The sequence below is a fragment of the Tenrec ecaudatus genome, chromosome 8, assembly GCF_050624435.1.
Source record: "Tenrec ecaudatus isolate mTenEca1 chromosome 8, mTenEca1.hap1, whole genome shotgun sequence".
Classification (NCBI taxonomy): Eukaryota; Metazoa; Chordata; class Mammalia; order Afrosoricida; family Tenrecidae; genus Tenrec; species Tenrec ecaudatus.
Genome location: NC_134537.1, coordinates 68,381,552 through 68,405,027, shown reverse-complemented (window position 1 = coordinate 68,405,027; position 23,476 = coordinate 68,381,552). Strand labels below are relative to the sequence as shown.

Sequence of the window (23,476 nt, the reverse complement as noted above, 5' to 3'; positions counted from 1 at the left end):
CTGACCAATCAGGAAAGCACACAAGGACCAACTCACCAATCACCGCTGGACAATGCTGGTGCCAGAAGTTTTCTCCAATAAGTTTAAAGAACAGCAACCCTGGATTGCCCCTTGCCCCGCCCCTTGCCCTATAAAAGCCGAAGAACAAAGAGGTGGGGTGAATCCCTTTTGGACACTGGGTCCCCGCTACTCGGGGCAGCGGAGGGAGGCCCTAGCTCGAGCTAGCTGATAAACTCCTTTTGCATCTCAACTGGTCGTGATTATTGCGTGCGCCCAAGGTAAGCGCACCTTCCTTCCCCGAATCTAATACTGGGGGTTTGTCTGGGATTGGGGATTGAGAGCACTGGCCCTGCCGAGGACGCACGGACCGACCTTGAGGTAGGAGTTTCTTTTTCTTTTCTTTTCTTTAATTCTGTACGGACAGATTTCTGGGTGGCGCCGTTAATTGGGACCAGAATACGACCAAGGTGGAAGCGCCAGAGCAGAGCGGTCACTGGTTGGGTTCAGAGTGGAGAGGCCCTCCTGTTCCCCTGGGAAGTTCCGGTTTGAGTCCGGACCTGGGTTCCGAAAGACTAGGTCTGTTCGGACGGAGAGGTGTTAGGTGCCTCGGAGAGTCTGCAGACATTGTGTGGTCGTCCTCTGTGTCGCAACTTGTTTGTTTGTCTTGCTTTTATGTAGCTTGTCTTTATTCATTTATTTTTTTCCATAACTATGGAAGACTCTTCAAGCACCCCGTTGTCCCTATTGGTGAACAATTTTAAGGAAGTCAAAAATAGGGCGAATAACTTTTCTGTTGAAATTAGAAAAGGGAAAATAGTTTCTGTCATTCAGAGTGGCCGGCGTTTGGAGTTGGATGGCCGAGTATGGGAACTTTTAGCCTACGGATTGTCAAGAAGGTAAAAAAACATGTTGTCTTCCGACCCGGACGGGAAGGCCATCCTGACCAGATACCCTATATCCTAGTGTGGCAAGATTTGGCACAGGATCCCCCTAATTGGATTAAAAATATTCAGACTCAGATTTTGGTTGCTAACAAAGTTCACCCCAAACTTTTACAGACCGAGACAGAACCGCCGCCCGACGATTTGGATGAAACCTGGCAAACGCCACGCCCTTAGAACCAAGTACGGGCCCTTTCCCCTGCTCTCCCACAGTCGTCGAAGTCTCTCTCCCCTATCCCATCTTCTTCAGAATCTCCCTCTTCCGTCTCTCCCCCTCCTCCTAGCCGAACTCCTCTGGGACCTGCCATGCGATCCCGTTGTAGGTTAGGTAGAGAAATAGCACCCCCAGGCTCTATTGACCTCACACAGGCTCTGCCATTACGGGCAGTCTGCCTTGTGCAGGGTGACAGGGAGCAGGCCCTTCAGTATTGGCCTTTTTTCCACCAGTGACTTATATAACTGGAAGTCTCAAAATGCTAGATTTTCTGAAAACCCGCAAGACCTCATTAATCTTTTAGCTTCTGTCCTGTTCACCCACCAGCCCACTTGGGATGATTGTCAGCAGCTTCTTCACCTTCTCTTGAACACAGAAGAAAGAGAGCGCATTCAACGGGAGGCTAGGAAGCTGGTACCAGGTGACGATGGGCAGCCCACAGTAAACCCCAGGGTGATCGGGCGTTTCCCTTGGAAAGACTTGCTTGGGACTTTAATGATCCATAAGGTAGGGAGAGCCTCCGGTTTATCGTCAGGTTCTCATGACTGGTCTCCAAGCGGGGGCAAGGAAGCCAACCGATTTGGCAAAGGTAGGTGATGTGAGGCAAGATCCTCAAGAGAGCCCAGCTGTTTTTCTAGAACGTATTATGGAAGCTTTTAGGCTATGTACCCCCATAAACCCCACATCGGAGGAAAGTAAGGCTGCAGTCATGATGGCTTTTATTTATCCAGCTGCACCAGATGTCAAAAGAAAGTTGCAGAAAGTAGAAAGGCTGGGAGAGAAGACTTTGAAGGATTTGTTGGAAGTGGTAGTGGTGAAAGTGAGAAATGGGGCAATGAAGGTGAAGGTTGCGCTGTGGTGGTGGAGATGGAGGGGGCACGATGGAGAAGGTGTAGTGGTTGTCATTGAGGAGATGGGGAAGAGAGGTGGTGAAAGTGGCAGAAAGGGTCTATACCAATAGAGAAACCCCGGGAGAGAGGAAAGAAAGACAGCAGATGGAAGATGGAAGGCTCCAAGCAAGTGAAACAGAACATAGTTAGAGAAGTAGCTGAGGTGATGGTGGTAGCGGTAGCTGCAGGAGAAAACAGAGAGCGTGCCCGGGACACAGGGAGAGAAGGGGCGGGCACAGGGTCACACTCGACAAGGACCAGTGTGCGTACTGTGAAGAGCAGGGTCCCTGGGCACAGGACTGTCTGGAGAGGGAAAGACGAGAAGGGTTGACTGAGAAAGGGGAGGTTTGGTGCTGGTATTGTCAGGAAAGGGGGCACTGGGATGACCAGTGTCCCCGGAAGAGAAGGATGTTAGAAAGTGGAAAGAAAGGCTGAGGATTGGATAAGGAGGTAATACGAAACAATAGACCCATTTTATGCAGGAACCAAAGAAGATAGTGACTTGGGGGGACGGGGTCGGAACCCCTCCCGAACCCAGGGTAACTTTATTGGTGGAGGGGAAACTAGTTAATTTCTTGGTAGACACGGGGGGCAGAACACTCGGCCCTCACGGGTGTCGATAAAAGGCTGTTGAGCCGCACCAGCAGGGTGCAAGGCGCTACAGGGACTAACTGTTACGATGGATTTCAGACCACAAAGTGGATCTCAGCGTGGGTCGGGTAAGTCACTCATTCATGAGCATCCCTGAGTGCCTGACACCCCTGCTGGGAAGAGATATCCTGACTAAGATAAATGATGGACAGGTCCACTTGACAGACTCAAAAAGGCGACCTTTAAATACCCTAAATTGTCCACCTGGACAAATATCAGTCCTCACTATGAGCCTAGCTGATGAGTACGAACTATTTCAATTTGAACTCAGCCCCAAAGGAACAGATGTCAGCTAACAGTTAAAGGACTTTCCAGAAGCATGGGCTGAAACTGGGACTCCAGGGTGGGCGCAACATTGTCCCCCTGTTTTCACTGAACTCGAACCTGGAGCACAGCTATGGATCAAGCCTTTAAAACTTTGAAAAGGGCCAGGCTAGAGCCACCTGCCCTCGCATTGCAGACCCATCCAAGCCGTTCGCCCTGTTTGTGAACAAAGCAAAAGGAGTGGCTAAAGGGGTCCTAACTCAACTGCTTGGGCCCTGGAGAAGGCCAGTGGCCTATCTGTCAAAGAAGCTAGACCCCGTGGTGGCTGGATGGCTGGCTTGCCTGCGAATTATTGCTGCTACCGCCATGTTAGTAAAAGATGCAAATAAGCTCACTCTGGGACAGGACCTGGTTACCTATACCCCTCATGCCATAGAGGGAGTTCTAAAACAACCCCCAGGGAAGTGGATTTCAAAATGTGCGGCTCACTACCAGGGACTATTGTTAAATGTACCCCAAATAACCTTTTCTTCTCCCACTGTTTTAAATCCTGCCACTTTGTTACCGGACCTGGAGCTGGGACCAGTGGAGCATGATTGCGCTGACATTGTGGCAGACATCCACCTGCCTAGGAAAGACCTGATTGACAGGCCCCTACCTAACAGTGATCTAATGGGGTTCGCAGATGGCAGCAGTTTTATGTAGGATGCTAAAAGGTATGCTGGGGTGGCAATTGTTACTGCAGAGGGCCAAGTAGTCTGGACTGGCCAACTGCCCACCGGAACTTCAGCCCAGAAAGCCGAACTCATCGCGTTTACCAAGGCCCTGCAGTTAGCCGAGGGCAAAAGGCGGTGGCTGTGGTGCACACGCCCGGACATCAAAAGGGCAGCTCCATGGAAGCTAAGGGCAATCGTGCCACAGACAAAGGCGAAAAAGGCTGCGGTCCAAGGAAAGGAGGAAAATGGACCTGAAGAACCAGGTGGGCAGGTATGGCTGTTTAATTCTCTTCTCCAGGAATGGGGTCCATTCCAAGTGTGCCCGGCTACACAGCTGAAGAACTGTGGGCCAAAGAAGAGCTGCAAGCACTAACTGACGAGGGCTCACTGTGGCTGAAGGCCCAGGACAATCTTCTCCTCCCCGCTGAGGTGGGACAAGAGATGTTGTACAATTTACATCGTACTGCTGATTGGGAAAAAGGAAAACGCTGCAATTGTTGCAAACTGCCAAACTACAATTCAAAGGCCAAAGACTGACTGCAGAACAGCTGGTGAGCCAATGCCGTGTCTGCCAAGAAACGAAACCAGGTAAAATTGTAAATGTGCATCAAGGGGTCAGAGACAGATGTAAGCAACCTGGGCTACATTGGAAGGTGGATTTCACTGAAATCAAGCCAGTCAAATATGGTTACAAGTACCTGCTAGTCTTCATTGATACTTTTTCAGGTTGGGTAGAAGCTTTTCCAACTAAAAGGGAGGCCGCCCTGATAGTAGCAAAGAAGGTGCTAGAGGAAACAGTTCCTAGATATGGAGTGCCTCAAACAACTGGATCTGATAACGGACCCGCTTTTGTAAGGGAGTTCGTTCAAAATTTGGCCTGAGCCTTGGGAACATATTGGAAATTGCATTGTGCATACAACCCGCAAAGCTCTGGGCAGGTAGAAAGGATGAATAGAACTCTAAAGGAGACTCTAACCAAATTGGCCTCCGAGACAGGCGAAAACTGGGTGACTCTCCTGCCGTTTGCTACATTCCGCATGCGGAATTCCTCCTTTGAGATTAACGCCTTTTGAAATAGTGTATGGTAAACCACCCCCAATTATCCTTAGAACAGTCAGTCCGCCCTATGCAGGGCCGGCTGAGATATTGGAGGCTATGCAAGCCTTACAAAGAATTTAGGCCAATGTTTGGCTCGCTATTCAAGCTGTTTACCACCATGCCATAAAGCAGGCCAATGAAGCTGGAAGACAGCATCAATGTTTGCCTGGGGATTGGGTTTGGGTTCGAAGGTTCCGTAGCAAGAATCTAGAAACCAATTGGAAGGGGCCTTATCAGGTGTTTTAACCTCTCCTACCACCTTTAGGTGTAGGCTGTAGGAGAGGTTAAAACACCTGATAAGGAATAGCTGCCTGGATTCACCATAGCCATACCCGCCTAGCGGAGCCTCCAGAAAACGTGTGGACGGGAACTCAGCAACCCCAACCCGCTTCGGGTGCCCCTCAGCAGACCATCATGATCCTGTGGCTGGTGGCTCTCTGGGTGTTCCTTTCTGCAATTATCAAGATGAACTGTAACTAACCAACATGAACCTTGGATTCACACCTGGACTCTGAAAAATCTAGTTACCGGAGACGCTCTAGCAACAGTGAGTAAAACATACCCAATAACTGTAATGCAGTACCCTGAAATATTTTTCAGCCTCGAACAATTCTGGCAAGAAAGAATTGGCCCCGCCCCTCGAGTGGCACGGTATGTCAGGTATAGCACACCTTCAAATGATAAACTGGTCCTGAGAAAGCAGGGGTTTTATGTGTGCCCTACAACCTGGCCTGAGGGCACTGACAGAGGAAGATGATGGGGACGTAGCCTGCAACAGGGGTGTTCCAGTAAAGCACAATGGCCCTATTGTTGTGAATGGGCTCGTGTAACCGCCAATGATGGTGATTGGAAATGGAGCTCTAAAGAAGAATATGTGTCAGTGAAATTTGTGTCAAGTAATAGTGCTGATGCTAATAATACCATAAAAATCACCATCCACAGCCGGTACCATCACAGGGAGACCTGGATCTGAGGGATAACGTGGGCCTTGTATCTGTATAACGGAAGACCCGATTATAATTTAGTCCGTTTGTCGGTAGTACCCAGCCGTTCCAAATCTTCCAAAATAATAGCCACCCCAGTCCCAAAAGTCTTACGTACTTTCACATCAACGGCTGGTCCAGAAGACACACAGAACAGGGCCCACCTCAATTCTCCCCCGTTTGACTTAATAGTATCAACGTATAATGCATTAAACAGTACTAACCCCAATGTTACTAAAAGTTGTTGGCTTTGTTATAGTATAGAACCCCCGTATTATGACACCCTAGCTATAAATAGAGCTTTGGTTCAGGAGGCCGATGCGAGGTGTGACTGGAATAGCCGTAAAAGAAAAGGTTTCACGATGGAAAATGTTCAAGGAATTGGAGCGTGTGTAGGAAAAATTCCGAAAAAAATATGAGGCCTCATGTATAACCATTAATTCTCAGATCAACCAGAGAAATAAGTGGATAATTCCTACTAAAGGTAGTATGTGGATATGTTCAAATTCCAGACTTTCCCCTTGCCTATCTACCAAATTGTTACACCCTACCAATGCTACAGAATTCTGTGTAAATATAATTCTTTCCCCCGGGTTATTTTCCATTCATGGGTAGCTGGATGGTTACGATGGTCTTACCAACACCACCAGAAATTTAAAAGAGACCTTGTCACTGTTTTAACTGTCACCCTGTTACTTGGAGTTAGCGCTGCTGGAGCGGACACAGGAATAGCTGCTCTAAGCGCCCCAAATAGCTGACTGACCCATCTCCGGAGTTTAATTGATGAGGATTTAGCCAGACTAGAAGATGCAATAACGCATCTAGAAAAATCTGTAAGCATTCTTTCCGAGGTAGTGCTACAAAATCGTAGAGGGCTAGATTTAATTGTTCTGCAGCAAGGAGGCTTATGTGTGGCCCTTAATGAAGAATGCTGTTTCTATGCAGACCACTCAGGAATAATGAAAGACTCCACGAAACATATCCAAAAAGCATTGAGGACAGAAAATTAACTCAATCAGAAAGCCAAAGCTGGTTTAGCAATTCCCCCTGGTGTACTACCCTGTTATCCTCTATCATAGGACCTGTAGTAACGCTGCTGCTTTTGTTAACCTTTGGGCCCTGTATTCTTTTTTTTAAAAACAATTTATTGACATATAATTCATTTAACATACAATTTAACATAGTACAGTGTGCAATCATTGCCACAATTAACTTTACATCAACTTCTTTTTTTTACATTTTATTAGGGGCCTATACAACTCTTATCACAATCCATACATATACATACATCAATTGTATAAAGCACATCCATACATTCTTTGCCCTCATCATTTTCAAAGCATTTGCTCTCCACTTAAGCCCTTTGTATCAGGTCCTCTTTTTTTTCCCCTCCCTCCCCGCTCCCCCCTCCCTCATGATCCCTCGATAATTTATAGATTTGTTATTTTGTCATATCTTGCCCTATCCGGAGTCTCCCCCCCCTCCACCCCTTCTCTGCCATCCGTCTCCCAGAGAGGAGGTCACATGTGGATCCTTGTAATCAGTTACCCCTTTCTAACCCACTCACCCTCTACTCTCCCACTATCGCCCCTCACACCCTTGGTCCTGAAGGTATCATCCACCCTGGATTCCTTGTGCCTCCAGCCCCCATATGCACCAGTGTACAACCTCTGCCCTATCCAGTCCTGCAAGGTAGAATTCGGATTATGGTAGTTGGGGGGAGGAAGCATCCAGGATTTGGGGGAAAGCTGTGTTCTTCATCGGTACTTCATCGCACCCTGACTGACCCATCTCTCCGAAACCCCTCTGTGAGGGGATCTCCAGTGGGCCTTGTATTCTTAATAGACTAGTTACTTTTGTAAAAAACCGCATTAACACAGTGCAGCTTATGGTACTTAGACAAACATATGCACCACTAAACTAAGCTGAATTAACTGTAATGTGTAATATAATCTGCTAAGTTTCTTGCTTCTGTCCACTTGCTTACCCGCATTTTTTTTGAAGTATGATTACTCCAAATAGTTAAAACATAAAAAGGGGGAAATGTGGGGCACGGGTGTGCAACTGCTAGAATCAGCAGAGTAGAAGTTAAAACAGGCTGTATGAAAGCTGGGGTTTGAGGTTGGCCTAGGTTTCGGTTTCAGTTTCAAGTTCCTGGTCACTGAGGCAACACATCACCTGATCCACCTAACCAATGAGACATCGCCTAACATCTCCTGAACCGACCTAACCAATGGGACACATCGCCTGACATCTGACCCAACCTAACCAATGGGACACATCGCTTGATGATGTATTAGCCAATAGAGGTTGAGTGACAGCCCACCAGTGACTGACCAATCAGGAAAGCATGCGCGAACCAACTCACCAATCACCGCTGGACAATGCTGATGCCAGAAGTTTTCTCCAATAAGTTTAAAGAACAGCAACCCTGGACTACTACTTGCCCCGCCCCTTGTCCCTGGCCCTATAGAAACCCGGAGAACAAAGAGCTTGGGGGCTGGTTGATCCCCTTTTGGACGCTGGGTCCAGGTCCCGCTGTGCCTGGCAGCGGACGGAGGAAGCCTTAGCTCGAGCTAGCAAATCAACTCCTTTTGCTGTTTTCGCATCTCAACTGGTGGTATTCTTCTGTGCGTCCAAGGTAAGCTCGCCTTCCTTCCCTGAATCTAATAGTACAATTGCTACTGCAATCAGTTACAAACCATATTCTTTGGTTTTGCACTCCTTAACATCATATATATATATATATATATATATATATATATATATATATATAATATATAATATTATATTATATATATTATATTATATATTTTAACCCTACACCGTGGCAGTAGTGGCTCCCATTAACATCAGTTCTATTTTAGCCCCTCCCCCACCATGCCCCCAAGAACCCTTTTTCTACTTACTGTCTCTACAGGTTCATCAATCCTGGGCTTCATATACCGAAAAACATGTAACAAAAATTCAAGAGGGCTACCAACAATGACAAATTACCTCAGAGATAAACCCCAGTATGAAAAGGGGACAGAAAATCCCTCAGAAAATGTTGAAAACCAGACCAGGCCCAACATTTGTCAGAGGGCGTGATGGGGGATCAAGTGACAAGGTTCAAACTGCTCACGTCAAGTTATCATTTTGATCTACAGTCATCTCACCAGTATCTGTTTGGTAAGCAATTTATTCCCATCCCTCCATTATGATAGAAATCACTGGAGACTTACTTCCTGTGTAGATCTCAAAATGTTTTTTGGGCTTCCACTGCCATCCATAGCCTCTGTAAACCAGAATTTCACAATTTAGGTTCTGATACTATTCCCTCCTTTGTTTTGGACTGTATGATTTACCATCCTTGAGTCATGGATGTTCATGTGCTTCTTCCCTGTGGACTTGAGAACAAGCCTTTAAGACCCTAGATGCTATTTTATCTCATAGCTGGGCACCATCTAGTTTCTTCACCACACTTTGCTATGGCACCCGTATCTTTTGTGTTCCCTTCCTGAGAGTAGGATCAAGCAGGGCCACGTTGTAAGAACTAATTGTTCTTAAATTAGAGCTAGGACTTAGTGCAAACTCCAAATCCATTTCTGCATCTATGTTTTTTTTAATCTGCCTTTTGCTCCCCTTAGACACTTCCTTGTTAATTTATGGTAGAGAGTCTTCTCAATCATCTTCCTGGAGCATACCAATCTTCAGTTAATACTGTCAGTCATCAGTCCCTGGTAATTTTTTTAAAACACTGTTGAAAGAGGGAGACTGAATCACTGTAGGTTAACTCTACATATCATAATACACTTGTATAGAATAAATCCGTACGTGGCTGGATGCTGTTCACACAAACAAATGGTGGTTGGCTGTCAGGCAGATTTACAATAGTATTCCCTGACAACATCAATCACCAGTCTACTGGCAAAATATAGATCTAAATAGAGCACACAGGGCCTTAGTGCTTTAAGACAATGTTTGTCCTTTACCAAAAGTTCCATGCTCTCACTCTAGCCGCCTACGGTTTCTTTCAACACCATGCATTTTCAGTCACAAGACCTCAGGTTACAGGTGTGTTTTAGATAGAGTTCAGTTCACTTACTGGAGTTTCCACATTCAATCCCTTTGGCACAGTCTTTGGAGTGTGCTGTGCACCTTAAAAATCTACGGTTCAAAGCCCCAGTGTTCTACAGTACTTGACCTTTTAAAATTACTTCTTGATATGTGCCACCAGTTTTGTTTCTGCAGGCAACCCAGTCTCACACATTTTGAGTCATATTCAGTTAGTTCAGAATTTGTGTATATTTGCTAGTTTTAAATGTACCAATTATATTGTTAAGCAGGGCAGGTATAACTTTCTGAACGAATATATTACTGACAGACTATAATATAGTATTGAACTAATCTGCTCACATTTTGAAAACAAAATTGTTTTACAAATCCCTGTTTATTCGACATGCTTTAAAAGAAATAAATATGTAAAAACAAAAAACACCTTTATGTGATTAATTTAACTTATTATGGGTGCTTAATTATAGTACTTATAATTGTGAATTGCAATTAATGCTGAGGCCTGTGAGACTGTTTACTGTTGCAGAATAGTAACACACTGCCCTCTTTTTTTAAATCATTTTATTAGGGGCTCATACAACTCTTATTACAATCCAAACATACATCAGTTGTGTAAAGCACATTTGTATATTCATTACCCTCATCATTCTCAAAACATTTGCTCTCCACCTAAGCCCCTGGCATCAGCTCCTCATTTCTCTCCCTCCTTGTTCCCCCTCCCTCATGAACCCTTGATAATTTATAAATTATTATTTTGTCATCTCTTGCCCTATCCAATGTCTCCCTTCACCCACTTTTCTGTTGTCCATCCCCCAGGGAGGAGGTCACATGTACATCCTTATAATCGGTTCCCCCTTTCCAACCCACCCTCCCTCTACCCTCCCAGTATCGCCACTCACACCACTGGTCCTGAAGGGATCATCCGCCCTGGATTCCCTGTGCTTCCAGTTCCTATCTGTACCAGTGTACATCCTCTGGTCTAGCCAGATTTGTAAGGTAGAATTGGGATCATGATGGTGGGGGTGAGGAGGAAGCATTTAGGAACTAGAGGAAAGTTCTGTGTTTCATTGTTGCTACATCGCTCCCTGACTGGCTGTCTCCTCCCTGAGACCATTCTGTAAGGGCATGTGCAGTGGCCTACAAATGGGCTTTGGGTCTCCACTCCGCACTCCCCCATCCTCATTCACTATAATATGATTTTTTATTCTGATGATGCCTGATACCTGATCCCTTCAACACCTCGTGATTACACAGGCTGGCTGGCATTCTTCCATGTGGGCTTTGTTGCTTCTGAGCTACATGTCCACTTGCTTACCTTCAAGCCTTTAAGACCCCAAATACTGTATCTTTTGATAGTCGAGCAACATCAGCTTTCTTCGCCACATTTGCTTATGTACCCATTTGTCTTCAGTGATCGTGTCAGGGAGGTGAGCACACAATGATATGATTTTTTGTTCTTTGATGCCTGATAGCTGATCCCTTTGGCACCTTGTGATCACACAGGCTAGTGTGCTTTTTCCACGGTTGCTTCTGAGCTAGATGGCCGCTTGTTTACCTTCAAGCCTTTAAGAGCCCAGACACTATATCTTTTGATAGCCGGGCACCATCAGTGTTCTTTACCACATTTGCTTATTCACCCACTTTGTCCTTAGTGGTTGTATCGGGAAGATGAGCATCAAAGAATGCCAATTTAATAGAAGCAAGTATTCTTGCATTGAGGGAGTACTTGAGTGGAGGCCCAATGTCCTCCTGCTACCTTAATACTAAACCTATTAATATCTGCACATAGATCCATTTCCCCATCCTCATATATAGATATATTTGCATATGTACATGCCTATATTTAGACTTATGTAGATGCCCTTTGCCTCTTAGCTCTTTCCTGTATTTCCTTTGACTTTCCTCTTGTCCCACTATCATGCTCAGTCTTCATTAGGGTTTCAGTAATTCCTCTTGGTTATATTACCCTTGATCACACCCTACCAGGCCTCCTATGCCCCCCTCACCATCAGTTTGGATCACTTGTTGCTCCATTGTCCCTGGGTTTGTTAACACCACTACCTTTCCCCACACCTCTCCCTCTCCCATGTCCCCCGGAACTGTTGGTCCCATTGTTTCTCCTCTAGATTGTTCATCCAGCCTATTTTATTTAGACAGACCTGCGGAGATAATAACATGCTCAAAAACAAGACAGAGCAAAACCAAGCAACACTATACAACAAAACAACAACAAACCAATGACAAAAAACAAAACACAACAAAAAAGAAAAACTTGTAGTTAGTTCATGAACTGTTTGTTGGCCTTTAGGAGTGTTTTCCAGTTTAGTCTGTTGGGACACCATGCCCTGGCTCCAAATTCCACCTTCAGCATTCCCTGGGGACCTCGCTGCCCAATTCTCTTACTGTTCTGTTGCACCCCCTTAGTGTTTTGCCTCGGTGTGTTGGGATTAGATTGGGCACAATTTCCACACTGTGTCTCCGGTGTTGTCACCTGTTGGGCTATGGGTCAGTGAGGGATGTCATGTCTCATAGTGGGCTGGCCATATGGTCCTCTCTGTGGACTGGCTTCTCTAATTGGGAACATTGTTCTCAAGGCCTGGTGGGCCAGGATGTGCTCCACTCGCCCCTTCTACCCCCACTTTACCTGTTCCCATGTACTCTGATCAGGTATGTCCCTCTCTGAGCTGCAGATTCAGTGCCATCCTTTGAACTAAATCCTTCTGGGGAGAGAGACAGGTGTCCACGTAGTAGTTGGGATTGGGGCCAGCCCCTCAGACCTCTCCACTGTTTTCCTACTCCACGCCGGCATGTTGCATTCACATGTAGGAGCACTGGGTTGAAGTCTGGTCCCTCTTTCCCTGTGGAGAGATAAACAATACCCACCCCTTGGCTAGGTTAGTGGCCTATGCTCTCCCCCTGCTACCGATTTCTTTTTTATTGTTTTTCCCTTTCCCCACCTTCTTTTTTAGTTGTCTACCATATGTATCCCTGTATTTGCTCTGGTCCTTGCTATACTACCTGGTCCTCGCCCCAGGAATGTTTGTATACAGTCGCTTTTTCGCTATGCCCCTTTTGCATTTTTTTTAAAGCTTACATCAGTGGACTCACGTTGTACTTGCTCTTTTGTGCTTGACACTGCCCTCTTATGCAATACGTTTACTGCTACAAAGCTCTTAGAGGGGCACCTAATTTTGTTAATGTATGTTCTCTTGCCTGAAATAAAAGATACCCTGAGATAACTACAACAAAATGCATTTTACTCTAGGAACAAATTTGTATCTGGGATATGTGAGCCACTTGTAAATCCTTATTAATGTCTGATCCATAAAACAGTCTCCCCTGTATAATTTCTTTATGGCTATCATAGCTAAAGTGTGCTGGCTCTATAGAATCTAATGTGTGCAAGGAATTATTATACCCAAAAGCCAATATCTTAACTCACACTGGAAACATCAACTAGTCATGTTTTAAAAGAGAAAGAACCTCATGATATTTTCACAAGGAAATTGCGAAATCTAGATTAGGAAAGCAAATACCTGTAGAAGTCTAGTTTGTTTGGAATATTTGATGAAACAAAATTCTTATTTGAGTATAGCTAAAACAAGTTCTTATGAGAATTAAACATCTAAAATACATTTTAAACAAAATTTTAGATCAACTATCCATATTGATCACAAACAATCACTCTGCATGGGCAGAGCTGAAGAATTTAAAGATCTTTGTAGATATTCAAGCATTGGTTCATAATTAGAGTCTCTTAAACCCAAACTCATGCCCATTAAGTCAATTCTGACTCATCGTGACCCCATAGGACAGGGTAGAACTGTGTCTCTGGGTTTCCAAGACTAATTTTTGTTTGATAGGAGTGGAATGCCTCTATTGAGCAGATGGTGGTTTTGAACTGCAGACCTTGTGGTTAGCAGCCCAATACCTAACAACTATAAACTGGAAAAACAAATGCTTTGTATAAGGAGAATGCTCCTCCTGTTCTGGTCTATGGAATGGTACCACATATCTGAGCCAATTGACCCACTGTAAATTTGAATGTCTTGCCATCTTGCTGGTGATTCAGGTAATAATGGCACCAACAGATGAAAGCCACTGCCAGTACTAGAAGTACTTGAAGGAAAGAAGAATATCTTGTGAATCAAGGGATAGGGTTGGGATTGAAACAACAACAACAAAAAAAGTCAATGTTGAGACAAGGATGATAAAATAATTGGCATTGGAATAATATTTCACCCAGTAAAGGCACTGAACATGGTAATGGAAGATCAAGGACTACATTCCTAAGTATGGATTACAAATCAATGTAAAGTAAACCCAAAACCTCACAAATGGACCAATAGACAGCATCATGATAAATGGAGAAAGGATTGAAGTTGTTGAGAATTTAAATTTGCTTGTATCCACAGTCGATGATCATAGCAGGAGTAGTCATGGAAACATGACATTGAGCAAATCTGTTGGACAAATGGATTTGTTTGGGAAGAAGCACAGTTAAAGTGTTCCTCAGCAGTGAGAATGGTGAGACTTCATCTTTCATATTTGGGGTATGTTGTCAGGAGATACTGGCCGACTCACAGGATGATGGACATAGTGGCTCTGACAATAGGCTCAAACATGACCTTTGTGAGGATGATGCAGGACTGGACAGTGTTTTGTTTTGTTTCGTGTGCATAAGCTCATTATGCATTGACACTGACTTAAAGGAATCACAGCACAACCACAACCACAACACAAGAAAAGTACTGTGTGGTTTTGGAAGAAAAACTTCAGAATAAAAGCTTCTAACTTTTGGGAAGGACAACACTCCTGGGAACTTTCCCACTCTGGTTTGTTTTGTTTTAATTTAAAGAGTCATTTTATTGGCATATACTTAAAATATATAATTTAACCATTCAATCATATTAAGATTTGGTCACGCATCACCACAATCATATTTAGAACAGTTTCTTCTCATGCTCATTCCTGTTAGCTAGCCATTCCCTCTCATCTCCCCGTCATGCCCCTAGCCAATTACCAACCCAGTTATTGTCTCTCTACAACTATATGTCCTGGATTTCATATACAGAAAATTGTAAAACATTGAAAACCTCAATTGAAAAGAAAGCAGAAAATATTAAAAATGGAAACAACTTTAGAATGGATCAAAAGGGAGATCAAATGATTAAGATATTACACTTCAACTCATGAGGCCTGCCATAATCAGCTCTACAACGCTCTGTCGGATCGCAAGGCCATTCACACCCCTGGACTGTGGTCACGGGATTTACTGGAGGTTTGATCCACGTGGGGACTTTGCAATAGATTTTGGCCTTTCATTGTCATTCATAGTCTTCCTCGATGCTCACAAGTTAAGTTCTGATACCACTGCATTCTTTGAATTTGGAATTCACTTTTTACAATCATTGGATCTGACAGGCTGGTGTGCTTCTTCTATGTGGATTTGGTTGACCCTTCACTTCAAGGGCTCTTTGTTGATTGAAGATGAGCTTTCAGACAAGCCTTAAGGCCCCAGGTGCTATTCTTTCAGATAGCTGGGCACCATCTACTTTCTTCACCATATGTTTGCTTTAGCATTCATATATTCAGTGATCTCTTCAGGAGGGTGAGCATCCACCAAGACCATGTCCTAAGAATGAATTGCTGCTCTTAGATTGAGGCTAGAACTCAGTGTGAGCCTCAAATCCATATATCCAGCCTCAAATCCATGCACCCTCAAATTTGGTTATCTTTAGAGACATCATTATAATTTTGTGATAGGGAACATTATAAAATATTCCCTTGGGGCATAAAGCAATTCTATCCTAAAGGTCAGTGGTTCAAACTCACCAGATACTCTTTAAGAAAAAGACCTGGAAATCAGCTCCTATAAAAATTATGACCTATGAAAACTTTGGGGTTAGTTCTGGTCTGTCTTTTTATTTTTATTATCATTTTATGTTGTTTTATTAGGGTTTCATATAACTCTTACACAATCCATACATACATCAATTGTGTAAAGCACATTTGTACAGTCATTGCCCTCATCTTTTCTAAACATTTCTAAACCTAAGCTCCTGGCATCAAGCTTCTCATTTTCCCCTCCCTTCCTGCTCCGCCCTCCTTCATGAGCCCTTGGTATTTTATAAATTATTATTTTGTCATATCTTGCCCTGTCTGACATCTCCTTTCACCCACTTTTCTGTTGTCCATCGAGAAGAAAAAGGATAAAAACCATATGCAGAAAAAGCATTTGACAACATCCAACACCCATTCCTAATCAAGACTCTCATGAAGATAGGATTGGAAGGTAAATTCCTCAAGCTGGTACATGCTATCTATGAAAGACCAACGGCCAACATCATAGTCAATGGAGAAAAGACAAAAGCAATCCCACTCTATTTAATATCATTTTGGAGGTTCTAACAACATAAGACAGCGGAAGGACATCAAAGGGATTCAAATGGGAGAGGAGGAGGTAAAACTATCGCTGCATTCAGACGACATGATCCAGTACAGTGAAAACCCCAAAAGCTCCACAGCTGGAGTACTTACAGTGATAGAGGAATATGGAAGAGTAGTAGTATACAAGATCAATAAACAGAAGTGACCTCCACAAATGGAATAACACCCCTTCTCCTGGATTGGAAGGCTCAACATAGTAAAGATGACAGTCATACCTAAAACACTTTACAAGCTCAATGATATGCCAATTCAAATACCATCAACCTTCTTCAAAGAATTGGAAACACTGACCACCAATTTCATAAGGAGAGGGAAGAAACCCAGAATTAGCAGAGAACAACTCAAGAAGGAGGACACAGTTGGAGGACTTGCCTTACCTGATTTTAATGCCTATTGCACAACTACAGTGGTCAAAACAGCGTGGTACTGGCACAGCGACAAATACTCAGACCAGTGGAAAAGAATAGAAAGCCCAAGAGTAAAGTCATCAGCATATAGACAACTGATCTTTGACAAGGGTCCCCAAACCATCAAGTGGGATGTGGATGCCCTTTTTAACAAGTGGTGCAGGAAACAATGGATATCCACATGTAGAAAGATGAAACATGACGTTTACCTGACCCCATGCACAAGAATAAACTCAAAATGGATCCCAGTTAAACCATCAGGACCATCAAGGAGGGAATCGGGACTAATCTCAGAGCACTGGCCCAGGGAGCTCATAGGCTCACTGCAACAGGGAAAGGTACACACACAGGTGAACTGGAAATCGACAAATAGGATTTAATAAGAATAAAGCACCTGTGCACCTCGAAAGACTTCACCAAGAGGGCAATAAGACAACCCACAGACTGGGAGAGGATTTTTATTAATGAAACATTGGACAAAGGGCTCATTACTAAAATCTACACCATCATGACCTGCAAAAAGAGGAAAACAGGTAACCCCCTAAGGCAGTGGGCAAAAGAACTTTCACTAGGGAGGAGACCCATATGTCCAATAAGCATATGAGATAGTGTTCAAGGTCATTAGCCATAAGAGAAATGCAAATCAAAACAACCATGAGATACCACCTAATACCCTTGAGGCTAGCCAAAATAAGCAAATCAGAGAGCAACAAGTGTTGGAAGGGTTGTGGTGAAGTAAGGACTCTCCTTCACTGCTGGTGGTCATGTAGATTTGTACAGCCACTGTGGAAAGCAATCTGGCGATACTTAAAATGGAAATTGATCTACCTTATGACCCAGTCATCCCTCAACTGGCCAAATACCTGTTGGAAGCAACAAATAAAACACAACCAGTCATCTGTGCTCCAATGTTTATTGTGGCACAATTCACAATCGCAAAGACTTGGAAACAGCCTGTTTCCATAGATAGATGAGTGGATTAGTAAACTTTGGCACATACATACAGTGGAGTACTATGTAGCACTGGAAAGCACATACACAGTCACATAAAACATGCCGTTTCATGGGAATTGCTGGAAGGAATCATGTTAATAGAGGTAAGCCAAACTCAAAAGGACAGGTATAACCTAAGTCCCCTGAAGTGGTACAATCAGCATGCCAGGAATAGAAGAATAAAGATCTATCTCGCAATAAATGGGTGGAAGCATAGATAGTTGGTGGGAGGGCAGGCCACTCCTAGGGAGGTACATGAGAGTCCAACATGAAGGGGAAGGGGGCAGGGAAAGGGAGAAGTGTGGTGGGGAGAAACTGAGTTGATGGCACGGGGTAGGCGGGAACAGGGCACTTACCCACCCAGGGGGAGAGTATTGGTTGTGTCCTCACAGAACTGGAACATGCATATGGACCCCACCATGACTCACCAAACCAGGAGGGCAACTTAACGTGCGGTGGAATCCACAAAGAGACTGGACCATACACCGGCCCTAACCAGAACTAGCCAGATCTCCACCATCGAAGGGAGTACCACAGAAAATCTAAATAGATTGGTGTGGAAAAGGAACTGACCTTTCACACCACACCCAGAAGGAACCTGAAGCAAAGGAAGGAGGAACAGCGGAGCCGAGCACACCTGGGCCCACCAAGCTCAGAGGACGATAGCCCAGCTCGGAGGGCCCAATGTACAGAGAGGACCATATAGCCGACCGCACGGTGAGATGCGACATCCTGCACTGACCCATGGCCCTACACGGGACACCACCGGAGACAGTGTGGGATGTGTGACTGAGCTAACCCCACCACACTGAGGCAAAATACTGGGGGCGTGCAATGGAGCAGTGGGGGAAGCAGAGCAAGGAGGTCCTGAGAGAGTATAAAGGATGGACTTTGGGGCCAGGACATGGCACCCCATCATACTCCTCTGGAAAACACTCCTAAAGGTCAACAAACAGACCTTAAACTACTAACAGGCTTTTCTTTTTCTTTTTTAAAATCTCTTTTTTAAGGTCGTTTTTTTTTTCCACTCTTCTTTTAAATTTTGTATGTCAGTGGCTTTTCTGTTTGTTAGCTTGTCGGTGTTGCTGCCGTCGTTGCCATGTTCCTATGTGCCACTTTGGTGCTGTCAAAGCATTCCCCAATTTTATGCACATATTACTATATCTGCATGTCCACCTAGATAATATAGGCTGGACAAATAATGTGCGAAGAAAATAACGGGACCAATGGTACCAGAGGGACATGAGAGTGTGGGAGGTAGGGGAAGGGAGGAGGAGGAGGTGTTGGCCAACCTAGGAACAAGGGAACAACGAGTGGTTCAAAACCAGTGCCAGGGAGGGGATGGGAGAACTGGTAGGGAGTGACCAAGGACAAGGTAACTGAGAGGAATTACTGAAACCAGAATGAAGGCTGAACATGGTAGTGGGACAGGAGGAAAGCATAAAGAAATAGAGGAAAGGAGTAGGAGGCAAAGGGCATACATAGAAGCCTAAATACAGACATGTACATATGTAAATATATTTATGATTAGGGGGAAATAGACCTCTGTGGATATATTTATAGGTTCAGTAATAGGGTAGCAGGTGGACATTGGGACTTCTCGTGCTCACTCCCTCAATATAAAAGCACCTTGCTCAGCTAAACGGTGATTCCATGATACCCACCTTCCTGACATGATTGCTCAAGACAGACGTGTGCATAAGCAAACATGGTGAAGAAAGCTGATGGTGCCACCTATCAAAAAGATATAGCATCTGGGGTCTTAAAGGCTTGAAGGGAAATAAGCAGCCATCTAGCTCAGAAGCAACAAAGTCCACAGAGAAGAAGCACACAAGCCTAAGTGAACATGAGGTGTTGAAAGGATCAGGTAGCAGACACCAAAGAACAAAAACCATCATTGTGTGATAGCCTTTCCCACTTAAACACTGAAGACGAATGTGTGCTTAAGTAAGTGTGGTGAAGAAGGCTGATGGTGCCCGGCTATTGAGAGATATAGCATCTGGGGACTTAAAGGCTTGAAAGTAAACAAGCAGCCATCTAGCCCAGAAGCAACAAAGCCCACATGGAAGCAACACACCAACATGTGTGATCATGAAGGGACAAGGGGACCAGGTTTCAAGCAACAAAGGTGGGGGAAAAACATCATCATGACTGAGGGGAGTGCGTAATGGGGACCCAATGCCCATCTGTAGACAACTGGACATCCCTTGTAGAGGGATAGTGAGGAGGAGATGAGTCACTCAGGGTTCAGTGTAACAACAATGAAACTGAAAACCTTCCTCTAGTTCTTAAACGCTTCCTCTCCCCCAGTTATCATGATCCCAGTTCTACCTTGCAAACCTGGTTAGACCAGAGGATGCACAGCAGTACAATTGGGATCTGGAAAAACAGGGAATTAGGACAAATGAAACCCTCAGGATCAATGGTGAGAGTGGCGATACCGGGAGGGAAAAAGGTGTAGAAAGGGGGAATCGATCTTGGTGATCTACATATGACCTCTCTGGGGGTGGGCAGTGGGAAGGTGGGTGAAGGGAGACGCCGGGCAGTGTAAGATAAAATAATAATTTATAAATTATTAAGGGTTCATGAGGGAGGGGGAGCTTGGAAGGTGGGGAAGGAAAAAAGGAAAATGAGTTGATTCCAGGAACCCAAGTGGAAGGCGAATTTTGAGAATGACGAGGGCAACGAATGTATAAGGGTGCTTTACTCAATGTATGTATGTATGGATTGTGATAAGAGTTGTATGAGCCTCAATAAATGATTTATAAAAATATTGATATGTATGTTTTATTGCTGGTCTAGGAGTCTTTGACTAGCATCAATGAAACAGCAAGCAGCTAACTTACTAATTTGTAACAAAAGCAAAATATCGAACCTTCATAGACCTTACACTATCTTGAATACATTTTCTACCTGGAATTTGAACAGAAATGCAGGATCTATGGTTTTTAGACCTTTCTGTGTATGTTTTAACTACAGAATCTTCAACACAGTTTCAGTCTATAAATGTCCGTTAAATATTTAATTGGATGAACTAACGAATTAATTTAATTTGATGCGTGAATTCAACTCTGTGTACTTGACAATCATACATTTGTTCATTCTTGATTGGCGAGTATGTAGAAGAGTTGAGTTCATTCATTCATCCAGTCAGCCATCTCGGAGTACTGCGAGTGTATATCTAATATCATACACTTTCATGGAAAGTTGTCAGGTTGAAAGATAAAATATATGTCATGCTCTCAAAAAGGTCACAATGCAGCTACAAACAAGTTAATAGACAAATCCCACTTAATGTGACATAAAAAAGTGATCTTTATCTCTGGAAGCACAGGGAGACCCTCAGGGGTGAGAGTCTGGATGAGATAGATGTCATAAATACACGGAGGCAAGGGATTGGTGGAAAGCCTCTCACCCTCAGTGAGTGGCACATTCCAGGGCAGAGCTCTGCGAATGACTGAGAGCAGAAGGCGGGAAGTATTAGTAATTTGTTGGTAACTCCACAATTGCGTGCGATATGGGCTGCAGTAAGAAAAAGGGCAAGTGGAAGAGGTAGGGTCCAGATTATGCGGAGCTTTGTATCACAAGAGTTTGAAATTTTAATGTGAGCATAATGAAGAACCATAGAAATGCGGAGGTTGGGATCAGTCATTTGGGGAATTTAATTTTTATTTTAAATTTTAGAAGCAGCATTTTGGCAGTGAGATGGGTACGCTTAATGCAAAATGGATGTTCTTTTGTGTTAAAGGAGAGATGACTCTGGAGGACAGGCCTGCGACTGGGACAAGGAAGAGAGCCAGGAGGAGGGAGTGAAGAACGAATCCTGGCCTGCTTGCTCCCCAGACTTGCTGCCTACTGGGAGGGCTCGGTGCTGCCGAGAAAGGCAGTAGTAGCCTTGTTGCCCACAGGGGTGTCCCTCTCAGAGAAGGGGACACCAAAATGACTGTCTGTAATCGTCTTGTGCAATGTGTTTGCAGACATCTATTGTTGTTAAATCCGATTCCTCTAGTTAATTATAACAACACAAAGAGTTTTTGGCAGGAAGGCTTCAAAACAAACAAACAAAACAACCTCACTGCCATAGGATCAATTCTCACTCACAGTTACCTTCTAGGCCAGTAGCACTGCCCCTGGAGGTTCCAGGCTAAATCAGCTCTGGAGTCGAAAGGCTCCTCCAATTCCACACAGCTGTGAATTGGCACTGCTGAACTTGCTGTTAGCAGCTCAACGTGTAATCCACTGAGCCACCAGGGCTCTTGGGAAGCCTAGCTCATGTGCAGATATACCTGCTAGGCTAAAACTGCGGACAGACTTTGAGAAGAGCTGACATGAATACCCAACTGGATCACAAGATTTTGCGGGCATGTGCTACTAGCATGCATTGGTGGTGCTAGGTGTGTTTATAGTTGATGATTCTGCCCAATTTCCTGGTGTTTTAAAGTATTATGGTAATGATTGCTTGTGTACCTATATTGATACTTTAAAAAATTTTAGATATAAGTAGTAATTAAAGGGAAAGGTGAAAACAAAAAAAAAGCCTTCCACTCAGTTACTAATAATATTGTAATCAGTGTTGCAGTTCCACGTGGGAAGATTTTACAATAGTTTGTTGTTAGTTTTCACATAATCTAAGAAGAGCTACATGTAAGCAGCTTACAACATGATGTGCTGTGATTCAGTTGCCAATAAAAATGACTACACTTTCAATCTTGTGTCTGCTGTGGGAGGAGGTCTGGGGGACAGACACAGTGCCCTAGGGGCATCACTGGCAGATGGGAAGACCTGTTTTAGAGAGTATGTGGAAGGTGGAAGGTGAGGGCAGGATGATTCGAGGACTTGAAAGAGAACCTTTCCAAGAAGGCTTACTAAGCAACAACTATCTATTTCAGAGACATTCAAAACAGCAAGGTTTTCTATCATAGAGGCTGGAAGCACTGAGGCAAAGGTTGATAAAGAGCAGGGCTGACCAAGGTAATGGAAGAACTTTCGGGGTCAAAATTTGGGGATATATAGAAATGTACATGTTTGGAGCACGGCCTACATCTTTATGTAATCACAGTTCTGAAACTTGCGTTGATGGGATCAAATAGAAATTTACACACTCTAAATAATAAAAGACCACTGCAGTATAATGAGATCATTTGGAAATGATTTTCATCTGGTCTGGATTCTTCTGTTAAGGGAAAATCCATTTAGTCCATTTTAAATGTTAGGAATTCGAAACTGGTTTTATTTGGCTAGATGCCAAAGCTCTAAGCAGTTCCTTCCAAAATTGCTGCCTTTTCTTTGTACATCATCTCTATGTTACTGCTTTAATTAAGAAGAAACTGACAAGTCTGTGAACCAATCAAGTGATCATGACAAATATAAGTATTAGAAAGTCTTCAATGTCCCTACTTTTGAAAAGGTAGATCATTTAAAGTTTCAAATCACTGAAAACAGCTGACATTTTCTAATCCATATTTCTTGTTTTTCACCTTAAAATTTCAACTAAATCAAATGTCATTTTATAGTAATGCAAGATGAATGATCACATGCTTTGCACTTTTACTGACCCCTAGGAAGTGGTGCAAAAGTGCAACACTTTAAAGGAAAAGCTAGGCATACTCGAACTTTTATTGAAAGATTACAGGATTTAAAAAAAGAAAAGTATATATAAAGTTCCTAGTGTGCTGTAGGAAGAAATAGGGTACATTAAAGACTAAAATACTAGATGTGTGCACTTGACTCTGGAAATTGTATCTCAACTAAAAAGTTAAAAAAAATCATGATTGTGATAGAGGGACTTAAGTAACAAGAATCCAAAATCATTT

The 23,476-nt window shown here is 43.8% G+C and overlaps 1 long non-coding RNA gene across 1 annotated transcript; it reads left to right on the top strand.

Moving 5' to 3' along the window:
• The first annotated feature begins 292 nt into the window (after nt 1-292).
• On the top strand, nt 293-22,937 carry LOC142454964 (uncharacterized). The gene is made up of 3 exons (XR_012785734.1): nt 293-8,398; nt 8,678-8,928; nt 21,412-22,937. It is a non-coding gene; the product is annotated as an uncharacterized LOC142454964 (long non-coding RNA).
• Nucleotides 22,938-23,476: the final 539 nt, after the last annotated feature.